The sequence below is a fragment of the Balaenoptera musculus genome, chromosome 2 (genome assembly GCF_009873245.2).
Source record: "Balaenoptera musculus isolate JJ_BM4_2016_0621 chromosome 2, mBalMus1.pri.v3, whole genome shotgun sequence".
NCBI classification, from domain to species: Eukaryota; Metazoa; Chordata; class Mammalia; order Artiodactyla; family Balaenopteridae; genus Balaenoptera; species Balaenoptera musculus.
The window spans coordinates 171,817,726-171,834,932 of NC_045786.1; the positions used below are offsets into that span (position 1 = coordinate 171,817,726).

Consider the following 17,207-nt stretch of genomic DNA (forward strand, 5'->3'; position numbering starts at 1 on the left):
TTAGTGCTGTTGCTGTGTGTCAGTGCTAAGTTCCAGGTTGCTTATTTTTAAAGAAATAACAAATACATTAATTAATAAATATCTAAAAGTCTAAGTAAACGAAAGGGGAAAAGCGTGGTCCAATGGAGAAAACGTCTCATTCTTTTAACATCATCTTTGTACTCTACAAAAGGGGTGCACCTGAACTGACTTAAGCATTCTGAAAAGACCAAGATCTGTAGGCTGCCAGTATGTTTAGGAATGTGTATTTTAAATGAGTACGTGGTTACATACATGAACAAAATCAAACAAGGATAGGCCTGTACTAAGTATGAAGAACCAAGTATATGAGTAATTTGATTATGATTAATTTGATCACTTGGGATGATTTTAAAAACAGGTTGAGTCCATGTCATTCATTTTATAGCTCTTTAAATTTGTTTTAGGTTTTCCCTACACATTCCTTAATTGATAACGATGTAAGCTATTTTCATTATGAGGACGGAGCACATAGGAGATGTAAGTACTAGTCAGTATTGTAGTGCTGATGGTGGGTTCATGCTATATATAGAAGCAATATACAAATTATATGAAGAAAAGGCCAACCATGGACCGATTCGGGACTATATTTTACGATCAAAACATCTACGAACTACTGAGGTCCATTACAAAAAAATATTAAATGTTTACATTTGTGGGAATGAGCCCATGGATAGATTTCAGTAATATTCAAGGATCGTATTCTCAGTCTTCGGTGCTTTATGGATTTTGATTTTATTAAGTGAATAAATGAAAGAATAAACAGATATGTCAGTGTATAAAGATGAAAAGCGTGAAGCATATCAAACTATGAAAATATGTGGTGAGGTATGAATTACTATTAATATAACTTAGAACCATGAGAGTTCATTAAGTGATAAATGGATCAAGCAGGTTACACTTTGGGGTAAGGATGATATAGATAGTTATATGTATTAGGCTGTCTTCTTGCTTTGAGTCAGTCATGTGTTTGAGTAGTTTGTTTACTTTAGAGAAAAAGAAGTATATCACCCTATAAAATAATAAGTACTTAAATATTAAGAAAATGAAATGAGAAAACCATGTATTAATGGGAAGAATGTCTCAATATTTTATTATCTGCATTGCTTATACTCAGAATGGATGAACTGAACTGATGTAAGCCTTTTGCCATGGCTGTGAATTCTGTATTAGGAGCAAAGAGACCAATGTGAGTAATAGTCAAAGCTCTTATCTTGGTGTGGGTGGCTTGTTTAAGAATATTCACTGTTTTGTTAAAAACATGTATTAAGTATAATCTAAGAAGTTAGCCATGGCCCACTATGGGTTTCATATGTCATATATGTCCCTTAATGAATAGGTGCAAACTAAGATTGATTAATGAAAGATATAGTTGCTGAGGGAAATTATTCTATGTACAGATGTTAGGGATACTTGAAACTCTTGTTCTTGAGTTTTTGTGCTTCATGTAAATTTATTTTATTATTATTAGGCAATTAAAAATTAAAAATCAATGAGTGTGCAAATGAATGAGGAGAAAGAGGGTAAATCCTGGACCGATAAGGGACCGCTGGTGGGGTATGAATCACGGGTGATGGATGATATGTATCTGGCTCTGAGGTACTGTACAGAAAGAGATCTAGTCTATGGTCTCTGTTGGAAGTGATCCTCAAGACAGACTAGGAATGCACTAAAGTCTGTTCTTGGACTTTTGTGGTTCATGAATTTTGATGGTATTATTGCGACAAAAAATCAATAACAAAAGCTATACAGTTACGTAAATAAAGATGAAAGGGTGAAGTACTGTCCAGTTATATGAGACAAGAAATACTATTAATTTAATTTGGAAATATGAGTATCCATTAAGATATAATTGGATCAACACTATATAAAAGTTAGATATTAAATTCTGGAAAGTATTTAATTTTATTTATTTATTTATTTACTTCTTTATTGGAGGATAATTGCTTTACAATGGTGTGTTAGTTTCTGCTTTATAACAAAGTGAATCAGCTATACATATACATATATCCCCATATCTCTTCCCTCTTGCATCTCCCTCCCTCCCACCCTCCCTATCCCACCCCTCTAGGTGGTCACAAAGCACCAAGCTAATCTCCTTGTGCTATGCGGCTGCTTCCCACTAGCTATCTATTTTACATTTGGTACTGTATATATGTCCATGCCACTCTCTCTTTTTGTACCAGCTTACCCTTCCCCCTCCCCGTATCCTCAAGTCCATTCTCTAGTAGGCCTGCATCTTTATTCCCGTCTTGCCCCTAGGTTCTTCATGACCATTTTTTTGTTTGTTTTTTAGATTCCATATATATGTGTTAGCATATGGTATTTGTTTTTCTCTTTCTGACTTACTTCACTCTGTATGACAGACTCTAGGTCCATTCACCTCACTACAAATAACTCAATTTGCTCGGTCGTTTGTGACCACGTAGAGGGGTGGGATAGGGAGTGTGGGAGGGAGGGAGATGCAAGAGGGAAGAGATATGGGAAAATATGTATATGTATAACTGATTCACTTTGTTATAAAGCAGAAACTAACACACCATTGTAAAGCAATTAGACTCCAATAAAGATGTTAAAAAAACCCCAAATAACTCAATTTTGTTTCTTTTTATGGCTGAGTAATATTCTATTGTATATATGTGCCACATCTTCTTTATCCATTCATCTGTTGATGGACACTTAGGTTGCTTCCATGTCCTGGCTATTGTAAATAGAGCTGCAATGAACATTGTGGTACATGACTCTTTTTGAATTACGGTTTTCTGAGGGTATATGCCCAGTAGTGGGATTGCTGGGTCGTGTGGTAGTTCTATTTTTAGTTTTTTAAGGAACCTCCATACTGTTTTCCACAGTGGCTGTATCAATTTACATTCCCACCAAGAGTGCAAGAGGGTTCCCTTTTCTCCATACCCTCTCCAGCACTTATTGTTTGTAGATTTTTTGATGATGGCCATTCTGACTGGTGTGAGATGATATCTCATGGTAGTTTTGATTTGCATTTCTCTAATGATTAATGATGTTGAGCATTCTTTCATGTGTCTGTTGGCAATCTGTATATCTTCTTTGGAGAAATGTCTATTTAGGTCTTATGCCCATTTTTGGATTGGGTTGTTTGTTTTTTTGATATTGAGCTGCATGAGCTGCTTGTAAATTTTGGAGATTAATCCTTTGTCAGTTGCTTCATTTGCAAATATTTTCTCCCATTCTGAGGGTTGTCTTTTGGTCTTGTTTATGGTTTCCTTTGCTGTGAAAAGCTTTTAAGTTTCATTACGTCCCATTTGTTTATTTTGTTTTTATTTCCATTTCTCTAGGAGATGTGTCAAAAAGGATCTTGCTGTGATTTATGTCATAGAGTGTTCTGCCTATGTTTTCCTCTAAGAGTTTGATAGTGTCTGGCCTTACATTTAGGTCTTTAATCCATTTTGAGTTTATTTTTGTGTATGGTGTTAGGGAGTGTTCTAATTTCATTCTTTTACATGTAGTTGTCCAGTTTTCCCAGCACCACTTATTGAAGAGGCTGTCTTTTCTCCATTGTATATTCTTGCCTCCTTTATCAAAGATAAGGTGACCATGTGTGCCGAGTTTTTCTCTGGGCTTTCTATCCTGTTCCATTGATCTATATTTCTGTTTTTGTGCCAGTACCATACTGTCTTGATTACTGTAGCTTTGTAGTATAGTCTGAAGTCAGGGAGCCTGATTCCTCTAGCTCCGTTTTTCTTTCTCAAGATTGCTTTGGCTATTGGGGGTCTTCTGTGTTTCCATACAAATTGTGAAAATTTTTGTTCTAGTTCTGTGAAAAATGCCAGTGGTAGTTTGATAGGGATTGTATTGAATCTGTAGATTGCTTTGGGTAGTAGAGTCATTTTCACAACGTTGATTCTTCCAATCCAAAAACATGGTATATCTCTCCATCTGTTTGTACCATCTTTAATTTCTTTCATCAGTGTCTTATAATTTTCTGCATACAGGTGTTTTGTCTCCTTAGGTAGGTTTATTCCTAGGTATTTTATTCTTTTTGTTGCAGTGGTAAATGGGAGTGTTTTCTTAATTTCACTTTCAGATTTTTCATCATTAGTGTATAGGAATGCAAGAGATTTCTGTGCATTAATTTTGTATCCTGCTACTTTACCAAATTCGTTGATTAGCTCTAGTAGTTTTCTGGTAGCATCTTTAGGATTCTCTTTGTATAGTATCATGTCATCTGCAAACAGTGACAGCTTTACTTCTTCTTTTCCGATTTGGATTCCTTTTATTTCTTTTTCTTCTCTGATTGCTGTGGCTAACACTTCCAAAACTATGTTGAATAATAGTGGTGAGAGTGGGCAACCTTGTCTTGTTCCTGATCTTAGTGGAAATGGTTTCAGTTTTTCACCATTGAGGATGATGTTGGCTGTGGGTTTATCATATATGGCCTTTATTATGTTGAGGTAAGTTCCCTCTGTGCCTACTTTCTGGAGGGTTTTTATCATAAATGGGTGTTGAATTTTGTCGAAAGCTTTCTCTGCATCTATTGAGATGATCATATGGTTTTTCTCCTTCAATTTGTTAATATGGTGTATCACGTTGATTGATTTGCATATATTGAAGAATACTTGCATTCCTGGGATAAACCCCACTTGATAATGGTGTATGATTCTTTTAATGTGCTGTTGGATTCTGTTTGCTCGTATTTTGTTGAGGATTTTTGCACCTATGTTCATCAGTGATATTGGCCTGTATTTTTCTTTCTTCGTGACATCTTTGTCTGGTTTTGGTATCAGGGTGATGGTGGCCTCATAGAATGAGTTTAGGAGTGTTCCTCCCTCTGCTATATTTTGGAGGAGTTTGAGAAGGATAGGTGTTAGCTCTTCTCTAAATGTTTGATAGAATTCGCCTCTGAAGCTAACCGGTCCTGGGCTTTTGTTTGCTGGAAGATTTTTAATCGCAGTTTCAATTTCAGTGCTTGTGATTGGTCTGTTCATATTTTCCATTTCTTTCTGGGTCAGTCTCGGAAGGTTGTGCATTTCTAAGAATTTGTCCATTTCTTCCAGATTGTCCATTTTATTGGCATATAGTTGCTTGTAGTAATCGCTCATGATCCTTTTATTTCTGCAGTGTCAGTTGTTACTTATCCTTTTTCATTTCTAATTCTATTGATTTGAGTCCTCTCCCTCTTTTTCTTGATGAGTCTGGCGAATGGTTTATCAATTTTGTTTATCTTCTCAAAGAACCAGCTTTTAGTTTTATTGATCTTTGCTATCGTTTCCTTCATTTCTTTTTCATTTATTTCTGATCTGATCTTTATGATTTCTTTCCTTCTGCTAACTTTGGGGTTTTTTTTGTTTTTTTCTTTAATTGTTTTAGGTGGAAGGTTAGGTTGTTTCTTTGAGATGTTTCTTGTTTCTTAACGTAGGATTTTATTGCTATAAACTTCCTTCTTAGAACTGCTTTTGCTGCATCCAATAGGTTTTGGGTCATCGTGTTTTCATTGTCATTTGTTTCTAGGTATTTTTTGATTTCCTCTTTGATTTCTTCAGTGATCTTTTGGTTATTAAGTAGTGTATTGTTTAGCCTCCATATGTTTGTATTTTTTACAGATTTTTCCCCCAGTAATTGATATCTAGCCTCATAGTGTTGTGGTCAGAAAAGATACTTGATACGATTTCAATTTTCTTAAATTTACTGAGGCTTGATTTGTGACCCAAGATATGATCTATCCTCGAGAATGTTCTGTGAGCACTTGAGAAGAGAGTGTATTCTGTTGTTTCTGGATGGAATGTCCTATAAATATCAATTAAGTCCATCTTGTTTAATGTATCATTTAAAGCTTGTGTTTCCTTATTTATTTTCATTTTGGATGATCTGTCCATTGGTGAAAGTGGGGTGTTAAAGTCCCCTGCTATGATTGTGTTACTGTCGATTTCCCCTTTTATGGCTGTTAGTATGCACCTTATGTATTGAGGTGCTCCTATGTTGGGTGCATAAATACTTACAATTGTTATATCTTCTTTTTGGATTGATCCCTTGATCATTATGTAGTGTCCTTCTTTGTCTCTTGTAATAGTCTTTGTTTTAAAGTCTATTTTGTCTGATATGAGAATTGTTACTCCAGCTTTCTTTTGATTTCCATTTGCGTGGACTATCTTTTTCCATCCCCTCACTTTCAGTCTGTATGTGTCCCTAGGTCTGAAGTGTGTCTCTTGTAGACAGCCTATATATGGGTCTTGTTTTTGTATGCATTCAGCCAGTCTATGTCTTTTGGTTGGAGCATTTAATGCATTTACATTTAAGGTAATTATCGATATGTATGTTCCTATTACCATTTTCTTAATTGTTTTGGTTTTGTTATTGTAGGTCTTTTCCTTCTCTTGTGTTTCCTGCCTAGAGAAGTTCCTTTAGCATTTGTTGTAAAGCTGGTTTGGTGGTGCTGAATTCTCTTAGCTTTTGCTTGTCTGTAAAGGTTTTAATTTCTCTGTCAAATCTGAATGAGATTCTTGCTGGGTAGGGTAATCTTGGTTGTAGGTTTTTCCCCTTCATCACTTTAAATATGTCCTGCCACTCCCTTCTGGCTTGCAGAGTTTCTGCTGAAAGATCAGCTGTTAACCTTATGGGGATTCCCTTCTGTGTTATTTGTTGTTTTCCCCTTGCTGCTTTTAATATGTTTTCTTTATATTTAATTTTTGATAGTTTGATTAATATGTGTCTTGGCGTGTTTCTCCTTGGATTTATCCTGTATGGGACTCTCTGTGCTTCCTGGACTTGATTAACTATTTCCTTTCCCATATTAGGGAAGTTTTCAACTATAATCTCTTCAAATATTTTCTCAGTCCCTTTCTTTTTCTCTTCTTCTTCTGGGACCCCTATAATTCAAACGTTGGTGCGTTTAATGTTGTCCCAGAGGTCTCTGAGACTGTCCTCAATTCTTTTCATTATTTTTTCTTTATTCTGCTCTGCGGTAGTTATTTCCACTATTTTATCTTCCAAGTCACTTATCCGTTCTTCTGCCTCAGTTATTCTGCTATTGATCCCTTCTAGAGAATTTTTAATTTCATTTATTGTGTTGTTCATCACTGTTTCTTTGCTCTTTAGTTCTTCTAGGTCCTTGTTAAACATTTCTTGTATTTTCTCCATTCTATTTCCAAGATTTTGGATCATCTTTACTATCATTATTCTGAATTCTTTTTCAGGTAGACTGCCTATTTCCTCTTCATTTGTTCGGTCTGGTGGGTTTTTACCTTGCTCCTTCATCTGCTGTGTGTTTCTCTGTCTTCTCATTTTGCTTAACTTACTGTGTTTGGGGTCTCCTTTTCACAGGCTGCAGGTTCGTAGTTCCCATTGTTTTTGGTGTCTGTCCCCAATGGCTAAGGTTGGTTCAGTGGGTTTGTAGGCTTCCTGGTGGAGGTGACTGGTGCCTGTGTTCTGGTGGATGAGGCTGGATCTTGTCTTTCTGGTGGGCAGGTCCACGTCTGGTGGTGTGTTTTGGGGTGTCTGTGGCCTTATTATGATTTTAGGCAGCCTCTCTGCTAATGGGTGGGGCTGTGTTCCTGTCTTGCTATTTGTTTGGCATGGGGTGTCCAGCACTGTAACTTGCTGGTCTTTTGAGTGGAGCTGGGTCTTGACGTTGAGATGGAGATCTCTGGGAGATTTTCGCCGTTTGATATTACGTGGAGCTGGAAGGTCCTTTGTGGAGCAATGTCCTGAACTTGGCTCTCCCACCTCAGAGGCACAGCCCTGATGCCTGGCTGGAGTATCAAGAGCCTGTCATCCACATGACTCAGAATAAAAGGGAGAAAAAAAAAGAAAGAAAGGAAGAAGAAGATAAAATAAAATAAAATAGTTATTAAAATAAAAAATAATTATTAAAAAATTTTTTTAAAGTAATAAAAAAGGAAAGAAAGAAAGAAGGGAGCAACCAAACCAAAAATCAAATCCACCAATGATAACAAGTGCTAAAAACTATACTAAAAAAAAAAAAGAAAGAAAGAAATGGACAGACAGAACCCTAGGACAAATGGTAAAAGCAAAGCTATAGAGACCAAATCACACACAGAAGCATACACATACACACTCAGAAAAAGAGAAAAAGGGGGAAAATATATATGTATCATTGCTCCCAAAGTCCACCTCCTCAATTTGGGATGATTTGTTGTCTATTCAGGTATTCCACAGATGCAGGGTACATCAAGTTGATTGTGGAGATTTAATCTGCTGCTCCTGAGGCTGCTGGGAGAGACTTCCCTTTCTCTTCTTTGTTCGCACAGCTCCCGGGGTTCAGCTTTGGATTTGGACCCGCCTCTGCGTGTAGGTCGCCTGAGGGCATCTGTTCTTTGCTCACACAGGACGGGGTTAAAGGAGCAGCTGCTTCGGGGGCTCTGGCTCACTCAGGCAGGGGGGAGGGAGGGGCACGGAGGAGGCGGGGCGAGCCTGCGGCGTCAGAGGCGTCGTGACGTTGCAGCAGCCTGAGGCGCGCTGTGCGTTCTCCCGGGAAAGTTGTCCCTGAATCGCGGTGCCCTGGCAGTGGCGGGCTGCACTGGCTCCCGGGAGGGGCGGTGTGGAGAGTGACCTGTGCTTGCACACAGGCTTCTTGGTGGCGGCAGCAGCAGCCTTAGTGTTTCATGCCCGTCTCTGGGGTCCGCGCTGTTAGCCGCAGCTCGCGCCCGTCTCTGGAGCTCGTTTAGGCGGCGCTCTGAATCCCCTCTCCTCGCGCACCAGGAAACAGGCAAGAAAGAGTCTCTTGCCTCTTCGGCAGCTCCAGACCTTTTCCCGGACTCCCTCCCGGCTAGCCGTGGCACACTAGCCCCTTCAGGCTGTGTTCACGCCGCCAACCCCAGTCCTCTCCCTGCGATTCGACCGAAGCCCAAGCCTCAGCTCCCAGCCCCGCCCGCCCCAGCGGGGGAGCAGACGAGCCTCTCGGGCTGGTGAGCGCTGGTCCACACCGATCCTCTGTGCGGGATCTCTCCTCTTTGCCCTCCGCACCCCTGTGGCTGCGCTCTCCTCCATGGCTCCGAAGCTCCCCCCGTCCGCCACCCGCAGTCTCCACCCGCGAAGGGGCTTCCTAGTGTGTGGAAACCTTTCCTCCTTCACAGCTCCCTCCCACTGGTGCAGGTCCCGTCCCTATTCTTTGTCTCTGTTTTTTCTTTTTTCTTTTTCCTACCCAGGTACGTGGGGAGTTTCTTGCCTTTTGGGAGGTCTGAGGTCTTCTGCTAGTGTTCCGTAGGTGTTCTGTAGCAGTTGTTCCACATGTAGATGTATTTTTGATGTATTTGTGGGGAGGGAGATGATCTCCACTTCTTACTCTTCCGCCATCTTGAAGCTCCTCTCTCTGGCAAGTATTTTAGCAGCAATTGACCTATCTTGAATTTTCATGAATAATTTTTTCACTTATACCAAACACTGAGCCTTCATTTTACTTGGCCTTGTCATATTTTTGTTTTATGTAATAAATTTACTTGAGTTGTATTAAAAAAATAAAAGAAATAATTGGATCAAGGGTATTACCTCTTTGGTTAACTATCACATAGCCAGGAATTATATAGTCAATGTTACTATTCTGGATCAGTAGTCAGTTCAATGTTGTTCTCTTTTTTTAGGAGATGAGACAAAGAATTATTAACATCCATTAGTAAATATTTAAATGCCTAAGAAAATGAAATGTGGACCGCAATGATCAATGGAAATAATGCTTCAATCTTTTTATCATCTGCTATGCTTTGTACTCCTCAGGGTGGGTACTCAATGCTGTTCAAGGTTCTGCCATGATCCCTGTGGTCAAAAAATTTACGTTTGCATCTATGTGTGCGGACCAGCGTGAGTAATAATCAAATTTCTTGTCAAGGCGACTAATGGCATTCACTATCTGGGACTTCCCTGGTGGTCCAGTGGTTAAGACTCCAAGCTTCCACTGCAGGGGGCGAGGGTTCAATCCCTGGTTGGGGAACTAAGATCCCACATGTTGTGCAGCCAGAAAAAAAAAAATCTATGAAATATAATGACAGAAGGCCAACCATAGCCTGATACTGAAGCTGGTGTTGACATGAAGCATGATGTTGATTAATTGATATATTAAACATTGACGTCAAATAGACAAAGAGATCTAGTCTCTGTGGGAAATAATTCTATAGACAGATCTTAGGAATTTTCAAGAGACTTCTTAGGTTTTTGTGATTTACATGAATTAATTTTGTTATTATTTGTGAATGATTGAATTAAACAAAAGATGAAGAATAAGGGTAAATTCTGGACCAATGATGATGACTGGTGCATATGAGTCATATACAGTGAATATTACGTGTTGGGAGCTCTGAGGTCCAACATAAAATGAATCTAGTACATTCACCCTGTTTGACATGTTCCATTAGACATTTGTCACATATATGCAAGGATCTTTTTCTTGGACTTGTGGCCATAGATTTAAAAAATATTGTTATAAAAGAATCAATAGCAGAGTAGAGTTGATGTTTGATTGATTAAGAGAAAAATAAATAAATATTACTATAAATTAATAAATACCTAAATTACTGTGTATATGAATGGTAGAAAGTATGGATTAATGGCGTGAATGTCTCAATCTTTTTATTACCTTCTCTGCTTGGTACTCTTCAGAACAGATACTGGAACTGATTTCAGCTTCCACCATGATCAAGGTTACTGTACTGCCTCTGTCAGGAAAGAGACAAAGGTAGGTAATGGTTAAAGATCTTGTCTTGGTTTGGGTCTTCGTTTAAGGGTGTCATGGTATTATTAAAAATTCTTAAATCAAAAAGTTAACTATTGTCAATGATAAATATGTATGAAACATGTTGATTAATCAATAATGTGTAACACTGAGATTGAATAACAGAAGAGGTATGATCCATGTGGGAAATGATTGTATAGACAGACTGTAGAATCTTGCTCTTGGGTTTTTTTTTTTTGAATTATATACTTATTTTATTATTATCAAAGAATTAATAATTATTAATAGTTTAATCAATACAAATATAAACACCAGTGAAGAAAATGACACCCTAATATGGAATAACATGACATTGATGACTACTGGTGACATATGAGTTGTGGATGTTGAAAATAAGTGTCTGAAATGCTGAGATCCAATACACAACATAATGTGTTCGATCCTCCTTTTGGAAATGATCATATAGACAACTGTCAGAAATATACAAAGGTCATGTTCTTATATTAGATTCATAGATTTAGATTCATCATTATTAATGGATCATAGATAGAACCATTAGAGAAAGATAAAGGGGAAAATGAAGCATTATTCAATCATGAACATATGTAGTGAGGCAAGATATATTATTAATAAATATTGAAAACAGTGAAGCCCTTTAAGAAACAAATGGATCAAGGGTGTTACTTCTTTGGCTAAGGATCATGTAGACATAGATAATTAACAGTCAGTTTTATTATTCTGGATCAGTTGCAAGGTTGAGGTTGTTCTCTTTGTTAATAGAAAAAATGTGTATATATAATGAAAAATTAATAAATACCTAAAAAATTGGAGTAAGTGATGTGGAAAGGAAGGACCAATGTAGATAAGGTCCTAACTTTTTTTAAAATAAACTGTTCTGCTCTGTATTCCTCAGAGTGAACACTCTTGAGGGATTTAACCACCTTCCACGATCACAAGCTCTTTGGTTGCATCTATACATTAGAAGCATGGAGACCACTGTAAGTCATAGTCAAAGTTCTCGTGTTGGTTTGGGTGGTTTGCTTAAGAATAGTTACTGTATGATTAGTGTGAATTAATGAATTAATAAACAATTTAGAAATGAACAAAGAGAAATTGAGCCAATCCTGGACCAATGATGATGACTGATGGTTTGAATCAAGGATGATAAATAATATGTGTCTGAAACTCTGAGGTCCAGCAAAAAGAAGTCTAATGCATTAACTCTGTTTGTAAAGATCCTATAGATAAAAGTCAGGAATATACAAGGATCTTGTTTACTCTTTGTGTTCATTCATGCATTTTCACTTTACTGTTATAATTGGAGAAATGAAATAATCAAAAACCAAATATGTAAATAAATAAAGCTGAATGGGTGAATCCTTATCCAATTATAAAAATATGTGGTCATGCAAGAAATACTGTTAATAAATTTGAAAACAGTGAAGTCCAAAGAGAAACAAATGGTGCATGACTGTTAAATCTTTGGCTAAGAATAATACAGACAATAGTAAGATTACTTACTGTAATCAGTAAGATTACTTACTGTAAGTCACTGCTCATTTTCTGTGTCAGGGACAAGTTTTAGGTTCATTTTTTTAAGAGAAAATGAAATAAACATACTCCAAATTAACGATTGTCTAAGTCACTAAAAATGAAATGCAGAAGCAAGGATCAATGGAGATGAGTTCTCAATATTTTATTATCTGCTCTGACCTGTACTTCTCAGAATGGATGCCCTTGAGCTGATTTAAGCATCTTCCATGGACAGAAGCCCTATGGTTGCATCTGTGTTAGGAGGATGGAGAACAATGTGAGTAGTAGTCAATGTTCTTGTCTTGGATTGAGCCGTATTTTTTTTTAATTGTTACTTTAAAAGATATTATTAAAAAAATTAAATATTAATAAAAAAGTCCAAGCATGCTAATGTCAAATACCATCGATACAAAACAATATGATTAATCCATATATGAAACACTGAGTTCAGTTAATGAAAGAGTTGGGTGTCAGGGGAAATGATTGTATAGATAAATGTTAGGGATAGTCAAGACTCTAACACATAATTTTTTACGTGATTTATGTTTTTTTTTTTTTTTTTTGGCTTTGTTGGGTCTTTGTTGCTGCGCACGGGCTTTCTCTGGTTGCGGCGAGTGGGAGCTACTTTTCATTGCAGTGCGTGGGCTTCTCGTTGCAGTGGCTTCTCTTGTTGTGGAGCACGGGCTCTAGACATGCGGCTTCAGTAGTTGTGGCACACGGGCCCTAGAGCTCACAGGCTTCAGTAGTTGCGGCACATGGGCTCAGTAGTAGCGGCATGAGGTCTCTAGGGTGTGCGGGCTCAGTAGTTGTGACTCGCGGGCTCTAGAGTGCAGGCTCAGTAGTTGTGGCACATGGGCTTTGTTGCTCTGCAGCATGTGGGATCTCCCCAGACCAGGGATTGAACCCATGTCCCCTGCATTGGCAGGTGGTCTCTCAACCACTGGGCCACCAGGGAAGTCCCTGATTTATGTTTATTTAAATAATAGTGAATTAATTAATAAACAAGTATAGATGACAGCAGAGAAAAGTGCCTATCCTGGACCATTGGTCATGACTGGAGGCATAGGAGTCATATATGGTGAATACCATGTGTCTGTAACCCTGATTCCACACAACGCAAAATCTAGCCTATGTTCTGTTATAAATGACCCCATGGATTGATGTTAGGAATATACAAACATTATATTCCTATTTTGGGTTAATAGATTTAGACATATTATTAATAATAAATCAGCAATCTAGCCATTAAAAAATGTAAAAAAACACATAAAAAGAAGAAGGCGAAGCATTGTTCACTAGGAACATATGTGGTCAGGCAAGAAATATTATTAATAAAATAGAAAACATTCATGCCCTTTAAGCAATAAATGAATAAGTGTCTTGCCCTTTTGCTGAAAGGATCATACAGACACTGATAAGTAAGAGTCAACATTATTGTTCTGGGTCAGTCTCAAGTTTAAGGTTTTCTCTTGTTAAGAGAAAAAAATACTACACTATGAAAAATTAATGAATGCTTAAATGAGTAAATGAAATGTGGATAACAAGGATCAATGGAGATAAGGTCTGAAATTTTTTATCATCTTTTCTGCTCTGTACCTCTTAGAATGGGAGCACTCAAGCTGGTTGAAGGATTCTTCTATGGTCCTGAGAGCTCTGGTTGCATTCACGTGTTAGGACTGTGGAGACCATGTGAGTAATAGATAAATTTTGATCTTAGTTTCAATATTTTATTTAAGGCTATTGACTGTATTATTGCAAGTTGTGAAATATAATCAATGAAATCCAAATAGCCCAGTGTGAAATATGGGATTAATATGAAGTACTATATTGATTCACTCATAAAATGAAAAATGAGAGTAATTAATGAAAGATGTTGACACAAGAATGATTCTAAATGTATATTAGAGATTTCTAAGCTCTTTGGTGGTTCCGATGAATAACCATTTTTAAAATTATAATTACTGAATTATGAATTGAGCAATAAGTAATATAGAAATGAATGAGTAAAAAGAGGTATGGTATTGGATCAATGATGACTACTGGTGGCGTATGAGTCGTGTACAGTGAATGTGTTCTGGAACTCTGAGGTCCAATGCAAAAGAAATGTCTCTTTTCTCTTCATGCATTTTCATTCTTTATTATAATTGAAGCAATGAAAGAATCAATAAACAAACATGTGGACAAATGGAGAGAAAATCTCAATCTTTTTATCGCCTTCTGTTTGGTACTTTTCAGAATAGAAGCTCAAAGTGATTTCAGCCTCTATTGTGATCAAGGTTATCATTTCAGGTTGGTATAAGACAGAGACCCAGGTGAGTAATGACCAACGTTCCTCTCTTGGTTTGGGTAATTTACTTAAGTGTTTTCATTGTATTCTAAAAAGTAATAAATGCAATCAACAGGTTAATAATGGCCCATTGATAAATATGACCTGAAACCTTATACTGATTAATTGATATTGTAGGGACTTCCCTGGTGGTGCAGTGGTTAGAATCTGCCTGCCAATGCAGGGGACACGGGTTCCAGCCCTGGTCCGGGAAGATCCTACATGCTGCAGAGCAACTAAGCCTGTGCGCCACAACTACTGAGCTGCGCTCAAGAGTCCATGAGCCACAAGTACTGAGCCCGTGTGCCTAGAGCCTGTGCTCCACAACGAGAGAAGCCACCACAATGAGAAGCCCGCACACCACAACGAAGAGTAGCCCATACTTGTCACAACTAGAGAAAGCCTGAGCGCAGCAACAAAGACCCAATGCAGCCAAAAATAAATAAATAAATAAATAAATAAATAAATAAATAAATAAATAAATTTATTTTAAAAAATTGATATTGTATAACATTGATATTCATTAATGAAAGAGTTGTAATCTATTTTGGTAATGATTAGAGAGAAGTTATGGATATTCGAGTGTCTTGTTCTTTGGCTTTTGTTAATCATGTATTTATTTTATTACTATCAATGCAGTAATGATTTAATTGATACAAATATATAAATGAATGAACTAAAATTGGGCTTAAATGAACCAATGGTGAGAATTGGCAGAGGTTGAGGCACAGATGATGAATAATAAGTATCTGGAACCCTGAGGTCCAAGACAATACATACTCTATTTTCATGTTTATTTGATCCTATGGACAGATGTTAGGAACGTATAATTTTCAAGTTCTTCGATTAAGATTTAAAATTATTACTAGATCAATGAGAGCACCATTAAAGATACATAAATAATAGATTACAAAGAAAAGATAAATTATGTTCTCATTATGAACATCTATGATGAGACAAGAAATATTAATAAAAATTTCCAGCCCTGATGACAACTATGAAATAGATGGATCAAGGGTATCATCACTTTTGCCAGGTATCAGATAGACTCGAACAATTAGGAGTCAATTTTATTGTTCTGAGTCAATCTTAAGTATGAGGTTGTTCTTTCTGTTAAGAGAAAACAATTTCTACATTATGAAAAAGTTATAAATTCCTAAATGACTGGGTAAGAGAAATGTAGAATGCAAGAGTCAATGGAGATAAATTTTCTTTTCTTTTTTTCTCATTGACTGTGCTTCATATTGTTCAAAATGGACACATTCGTGCTGTTGAAGCATTATTCCGTGGTGATGCACCTTAAGATTGCATCTCTGTATTAGAAGCACAGAGACAAATGTAAGTAATAGTCAAATTTCTCGTCTTAGTTTCAGTGATTTTTTTTCCCCTGTGCATTCAGTGTATTACTTGAAACTTCCATATAGAGTAACAGAAGGCCAGTGTAGCTCAGTGATAAATATAGACCTTCATTAAACACTAATTGATGGGCTTCCCTGGTGGCGCAGTGGTTGAGAGTCTGCCTGCCAATGCAGGGAACACAGGTTCGAGCCCTGGTCTGGGAAGATCCCACATGCCACGGAGCAACTAGGCCCGTGAGCCACAACTACTGAGCCTGCGCGTCTGGAGCCTGTGCTCCGCAACAAGAGAGGCCGTGACAGTGAGAGGCCCACGCACTGCAATGAAGAGTGGCCCCTGCTCGCCGCAGCTGGAGAAAGCCCTCGCACAGAAACGAAGACCCAACACAGCCAAAAATAAAATAAATAAATAAATAAATAAATAAATAAATTTATTAAAAAAAAACACTAATTGATTAATGCATAGATGTATAATAGCATAAAATTTAAAAAGAGATACGTTGCTGTGAGAATGATCTATTTACAGTTAGCGATATCATGACCCTTCTTGGTTTTTTTTTTTTTTATAAATTAATTAATTTATTTTTGGCTGTGTTGGGTCTTCGTTTCTGTGCGAGGGCTTTCTCTAGTTGCGGCAAGCGGGGGCCACTCTTCATCGCGGTGCGCGGGCCTCTCACTATCACAGCCTTTCTTGTTGCAGAGCACAGGCTCCAGACGCGCAGGCTCAGTCGTTGTGGCTCACGGGCCCAGTTGCTCCGCGGCATGTGGGATCTTCCTAGACCAGGGCTCGAACCCGTGTCCCCTGCATTGGCAGGCGGATTCTCAACCGCTGCACCACCAGGGAAGCCCTCTTCCTGGGTTTTGTGACTAATAATTTTAAAATTATTATGAGTGACTTACTGAATTAGTCAATAAACAAATAGAAATGAACAAAGAAAAGAGTAAAAAGTATTAAAAAGTATTAAATTAATCAAAAACTTACTCATAGTTCAATGATAAATATAAGAAATATTCTTTTGAATAATTGATAATGGGCAGGATTGAGGTCGAAAATTGGAAGAGATGGACCCTTAATGGGAAATGATTCTGTAAACTGAGGTTAGGGGTATTGAAGTGTGTTATTCTTGGAATATTTAGTGAACCATATATTATTTTATTATTCCATATAGAAATGATGGAAGAAAAGAGACTCAGTGATGGACCAGTGATGATGATTGTGATGGGAAGAGTCCTGAATGATGAAAACATGTCTGAAACTCTGAGGTCCAACCCAGACCATAAGTAGTCTCTTCCTTCTGGTGAAACTGTTTCTATAGAGAGA

The 17,207-nt window shown here is 37.5% G+C and overlaps 1 long non-coding RNA gene and 7 other non-coding genes across 8 annotated transcripts; all 8 read left to right on the plus strand.

Moving 5' to 3' along the window:
* The first annotated feature begins 9,728 nt into the window (after window positions 1-9,728).
* Window positions 9,729-17,154, plus strand: LOC118890953. Its single transcript, XR_005018867.1, has 7 exons — window positions 9,729-9,804; window positions 10,600-10,675; window positions 11,586-11,670; window positions 12,399-12,482; window positions 13,809-13,894; window positions 14,441-14,517; window positions 17,068-17,154. It is a non-coding gene; the product is annotated as an uncharacterized LOC118890953 (long non-coding RNA).
* Window positions 10,235-10,308, plus strand: LOC118891492. Its single transcript, XR_005019059.1, has one exon. It is a non-coding gene; the product is annotated as a small nucleolar RNA SNORD113/SNORD114 family (small nucleolar RNA).
* On the plus strand, window positions 11,019-11,091 carry LOC118891517. Its single transcript, XR_005019080.1, has one exon. It is a non-coding gene; the product is annotated as a small nucleolar RNA SNORD113/SNORD114 family (small nucleolar RNA).
* LOC118891495 lies at window positions 11,798-11,870 on the plus strand. The gene has a single exon (XR_005019062.1). It is a non-coding gene; the product is annotated as a small nucleolar RNA SNORD113/SNORD114 family (small nucleolar RNA).
* Window positions 13,243-13,316, plus strand: LOC118891521. The gene has a single exon (XR_005019083.1). It is a non-coding gene; the product is annotated as a small nucleolar RNA SNORD113/SNORD114 family (small nucleolar RNA).
* Window positions 14,228-14,298, plus strand: LOC118891473. Its single transcript, XR_005019042.1, has one exon. It is a non-coding gene; the product is annotated as a small nucleolar RNA SNORD113/SNORD114 family (small nucleolar RNA).
* LOC118891508 lies at window positions 15,225-15,299 on the plus strand. Its single transcript, XR_005019072.1, has one exon. It is a non-coding gene; the product is annotated as a small nucleolar RNA SNORD113/SNORD114 family (small nucleolar RNA).
* On the plus strand, window positions 17,084-17,155 carry LOC118891510. Its single transcript, XR_005019073.1, has one exon. It is a non-coding gene; the product is annotated as a small nucleolar RNA SNORD113/SNORD114 family (small nucleolar RNA).
* Window positions 17,156-17,207: the final 52 nt, after the last annotated feature.